Source organism: Lethenteron reissneri, unplaced genomic scaffold (genome assembly GCF_015708825.2).
Source record: "Lethenteron reissneri isolate LAM-NWPU_2019-01 unplaced genomic scaffold, ASM1570882v1 scaffold_170, whole genome shotgun sequence".
NCBI classification, from domain to species: domain Eukaryota; kingdom Metazoa; phylum Chordata; class Hyperoartia; order Petromyzontiformes; family Petromyzontidae; genus Lethenteron; species Lethenteron reissneri.
In genome coordinates this window covers 82385-88124 of record NW_026891443.1, presented here as the reverse complement: position 1 = coordinate 88124, position 5740 = coordinate 82385, and positions in this window count along the sequence as shown.

Here is a 5740-nt window from a genome sequence, read left to right as displayed (position 1 = left end):
GCTCAGTATTAATGCTTCCTCACTCCACCAAGTAATTCATTGAGGATCAACCAACACAGCCAAGGCTGCATGTCTCTCTCTCTCTCTCCATGGTGAGATGTTAACTACCTCTCCTGGCTTACAGGAAGTCGTGGGTTCGATCTCAACCCTGACGCCTGCTGTATATTTGTAGTTTGCGTCTCTCTCTCTCTCTCCCCGTGGTCACGTCGATTTCCCTCCGGATCCCCCGGTTGTCCCCACTCCACATGCAGAGAGTGAACACCGCCACGTGTCTAGAGTGAACATCGCCACGTGTCTAGAGTGAACACCGCCACGCGTCTAGAGTGAACACCGCCACGCGTCTAGAGTGAACACCGCCACGCGTCTAGAGTGAACACCACCACGCGTCTAGAGTGAACACCACCACGCGTCCAGAGTGAACACCACCAGGTGTCTAGAGTGAACACCACCACGTGTCTAGAGTGAACACCACCACGTGTCTAGAGTGAACACCGCCACGTGTCTAGAGTGAACACCGCCACGCGTCTAGAGTGAACACCGCCACGCGTCTAGAGTGAACACCGCCACGCGTCTAGAGTGAACACCGCCACGCGTCTAGAGTGAACACCGCCACGCGTCTAGAGTGAACACCGCCACGCGTCTAGAGTGAACACCGCCACGCGTCTAGAGTGAACACCGCCACGCGTCTAGAGTGAACACCGCCACGCTGTCTAGAGTGAACACCGCCACGCGTCTAGAGTGAACACGCCACGTGTCTAGAGTGAACCACCGCCACGCGTCTAGAGTGAACACCGCCACGCGTCTAGAGTGAAACACCGCCAACGCGTCTAGAGTGAACACCGCCACGCGTCTAGAGTGAACACCACCACGTGTCTAGAGTGAACACCACCACGTGTCTAGAGTGAACACCGCCACGCGTCTAGAGTGAACACCGCCACGTGTCTAGAGTGAACACCACCACGCGTCCAGAGTGAACACCGCCACGTGTCTAGAGTGAACACCGCCACGCGTCTAGAGTGAACACCGCCACGCGTCTAGAGTGAACACCGCCACGTGTCTAGAGTGAACACCACCACGCGTCTAGAGTGAACACCGCCACGCGTCCAGAGTGAACACCGCCACGCGTCCAGAGTGAACACCGCCACGTGTCTAGAGTGAACACCGCCACGTGTCTAGAGTGAACACCACCACGCGTCTAGAGTGAACACCACCACGTGTCTAGAGTGAACACCACCACGTGTCTAGAGTGAACACCACCACGTGTCTAGAGTGAACACCGCCACGTGTCTAGAGTGAACACCGCCACGTGTCTAGAGTGAACACCGCCACGTGTCTAGAGTGAACACCGCCACGTGTCTAGAGTGAACACCACCACGCGTCTAGAGTGAACACCGCCACGCGTCTAGAGTGAACACCACCACGCGTCTAGAGTGAACACCGCCACGTGTCTAGAGTGAACACCGCCACGTGTCTAGAGTGAACACCGCCACGTGTCTAGAGTGAACACCGCCACGCGTCTAGAGTGAACACCGCCACGCGTCTAGAGTGAACACCACCACGCGTCCAGAGTGAACACCGCCACGTGTCCAGAGTGAACACCGCCACGCGTCCAGAGTGAACACCACCACGCGTCCAGAGTGAACACCACCACGCGTCTAGAGTGAACACCGCCACGCGTCTAGAGTGAACACCGCCACGCGTCTAGAGGTGAACACCGCCACGCGTCTAGAGTGAACACCGCCACGGTCCTAGGGTGAACACCGCCACCGTCTAGAGTGAACACCGCCACACGTCTAGAGTGAACACCGCCACGCGTCTAGAGTGAACACCGCCACGCGTCTAGAGTGAACACCGCCACGTATCTAGAGTGAACACCGCCACGTATCTAGAGTGAACACCGCCACGTGTCTAGAGTGAACACCGCCACGCGTCTAGAGTGAACACCGCCACGTGTCTAGAGTGAACACCGCCACGTATCTAGAGTGAACACCGCCAAGCGTCTAGAGTGAACACCGCCACGCGTCTAGAGTGAACACCACCACGTGTCTAGAGTGAACACCGCCACGCGTCTAGAGTGAACACCGCCACGCGTCTAGAGTGAACACCGCCACGTGTCTAGAGTGAACACCGCCACGTGTCTAGAGTGAACACCGCCACGCGTCTAGAGTGAACACCGCCACGCGTCTAGAGTGAACACCGCCACGCGTCTAGAGTGAACACCGCCACGCGTCCAGAGTGAACACCGCCACGCGTCTAGAGTGAACACCGCCACGCGTCCAGAGTGAACACCGCCACGCGTCTAGAGTGAACACCGCCACGTGTCTAGAGTGAACACCGCCACGTGTCCAGAGTGAACACCACCACGTGTCCAGAGTGAACACCACTACGCCTCTAGAGTGAACACCGCCACGCGTCTAGAGTGAACACCGCCACGTGTCTAGAGTGAACACCGCCACGTGTCTAGAGTGAACACCACCACGCGTCTAGAGTGAACACCGCCACGAGTCTAGAGTGAACACCACCACGCGTCTAGAGTGAACACCACCACGTGTCTAGAGTGAACACCGCCACGCGTCTAGAGTGAACACCGCCACGCGTCTAGAGTGAACACCGCCACGCGTCCAGAGTGAACACCGCCACGTGTCCAGAGTGAACACCGCCACGTGTCTAGAGTGAACACCACCACGCGTCCAGAGTGAACACCGCCACGCGTCTAGAGTGAACACCGCCACGCGTCTAGAGTGAACACCACCACGCGTCCAGATGTGAACACCGCCACGCGTCCAGAGTTGAACACCGCCACGCGTCCAGAGTGAACACCGCCACGCGTCTAGACGTGAACACCGCCACGCGTCTAGAGTGAAACACCGCCACGCGCCTAGAGTGAACACCGCCACGCGTCTAGAGTGAACACCGCCACGCGTCTAGAGTGAACACCGCCACGCGTCTAGAGTGAACACCGCCACGCGTCTAGAGTGAACACCGCCACGCGTCTAGAGTGAACACCACCACGCGTCCAGAGTGAACACCGCCATGGTCTAGAGTGAACACCGCCACGCGTCTAGAGTGAACACCGCCACGTGTCTAGAGTGAAACACACCACGCGTCTAGATGTGAACACCGCCACGGTAGAGTGAACACACGCCACACGGTCCTAGAGTGAACACCGCCACGCGTCCTAGATGTGAACCCGAACCACGCGTCCAGAGTGAACACCGCCACGTGTCTAGAGTGAACACCGCCACGTGTCTAGAGTGAACACCACCACGGTCTAGAGTGAACACCGCCACGTGTCTAGAGTGAACACCGCACGCGTCTAGAGTGAACACCGCCACGCGTCTAGAGTGAACACCGCCACGTCTAGAGTGAACACCGCCACGTCTAGAGTGAACACCCCACGTGTCTAGAGTGAACACCGCCACGTGTCGAGTGAACACCGCCACGCGTCTAGAGTGACACCGCACGCGTGTAAGTGAACACCACCACGCGTCTAGTGAACACCGCCACGTCTAGAGTGAACACCGCCACGCCTAGAGTGAACACCGCCACGCGTCTAGAGTGAACACCGCCACGCGTCTAGAGTGAACACCGCCACGTCTAGAGTGAACACCGCCACGCGTCTAGAGTGAACACGCCACGCGTCTAGTGAACACCGCCACGCGTCTAGAGTGAACACCACCACGTCTAGAGTGAACACCGCCACGTGTCTAGAGTGAACACCGCCACGTGTCTAGAGTGAACACCGCCACGCGTCTAGAGTGAACACCGCCACGCGTCTAGAGTGAAACCACCACGCTGAGTGAACACCGCCACGTGTAGAGTGAACACCGCCACGTGTAGAGTGAACACCACCACGCGTCTAGAGTGAACACCGCCACGCGTCTAGAGTGAACACCGCCACGCGTCTAGAGTGAACACCACCACGCGTCTAGAGTGAACACCACCACGTGTCTAGAGTGAACACCACCACGTGTCTAGAGTGAACACCGCCACGCTCTAGAGTGAACACCGCCACGTCTAGAGTGAACACCGCCACGTCTAGAGTGAACACCGCCACGTGTCTAGAGTGAACACCACCGCCACGTCTAGAGTGAACACCGCCACGTCTCTAGAGTGAACACCCACCACGCGTCTAGAGTGAACACCGCCACGCGTCTAGAGTGAACACCACCACGCGTCTAGAGTGAACACCGCCACGCGTCTAGAGTGAACACCACGTCTAGAGTGAACACCGCCACGTGTCTAGAGTGAACACCGCACACGTCTAGAGTGAACACCGCCACGTGTTAGAGTGAACACCGCCACGCGTCTAGAGTGAACACCGCCACGTGTCTAGAGTGAACACCGCCACGCGTCTAGAGTGAACACCGCCACGCGTCTAGAGTGAACACCGCCACGCGTCTAGAGTGAACACCGCCACGCGTCTAGAGTGAACACCGCCACGCGTCTAGAGTGAACACCGCCACGCCTAGAGTGAACACCGCCACGTCTAGAGTGAACACCGCCACGCGTCTAGAGTGAACACCGCCACGCGTCTAGAGTGAACACCACCACGTGTCTAGAGTGAACACCGCCACGTGTCTAGAGTGAACACCACCACGTGTCTAGAGTGAACACCGCCACGTGTCTAGAGTAAACACCGCCACGTGTCTAGAGTGAACACCGCCACGTTCTAGAGTGAACACACCACGCGTCTAGAGTGAACACCGCCACGCGTCTAGAGTGAACACCACCACGCGTCTAGAGTGAACACCGCCACGCGTCTAGAGTGAACACCACCACGTGTCTAGAGTGAACACCGCCACGTGTCTAGAGTGAACACCGCCACACGTCTAGAGTGAACACCGCCACGTTAGAGTGAACACCGCCACACGTCTAGAGTGAACACCGCCACGTGTCTAGAGTGAACACCGCCACGCGTCTAGAGTGAACACCGCCACGCGTCTAGAGTGAACACCGCCACGCGTCTAGAGTGAACACCGCCACGCGTCTAGAGTGAACACCGCCACGCGTCTAGAGTGAACACCGCCACGGTCTAGAGTGAACACCGCCACGTTCTAGAGTGAACACCGCCACGCGTCTAGAGTGAACACCGCCACGCGTCTAGAGTGAACACCACCACGTGTCTAGAGTGAACACCGCCACCGTCTAGAGTGAACACCACCACGGTCTAGAGTGAACACCGCCACGTGTCTAGAGTGAACACCGCCACGTGTCTAGAGTGAACACCGCCACGCGTCTAGAGTGAACACCGCCACGCGTCTAGAGTGAACACCGCCACGCGTCTAGAGTGAACACCGCCACGTCTAGAGTGAACACCGCCACGCGTCTAGAGTGAACACCGCCACGCGTCTAGAGTGAACACCGCCACGTGTCTAGAGTGAACACCGCCACGTCTAGAGTGAACACCCACCGTGTAGAGTGAACACCACCACGCGTCTAGAGTGAACACCGCCACGTCTAGAGTGAACACCGCCACGTCTAGAGTGAACACCGCCACGCGTCTAGAGTGAACACCGCCACGTCTAGAGTGAACACCGCCACGCGTCTAGAGTGAACCCGCCACGCGTCTAGAGTGAACACCACCACGTGTCTAGAGTGAACACCCCACACGTCTAGAGTGAACACCACCACGTGTCTAGAGTGAACACCGCCACGCGTCTAGAGTGAACACCGCCACGTGTCTAGAGTGAACACCGCCACGCGTCTAGAGTGAACACCGCCACGCGTCTAGAGTGAA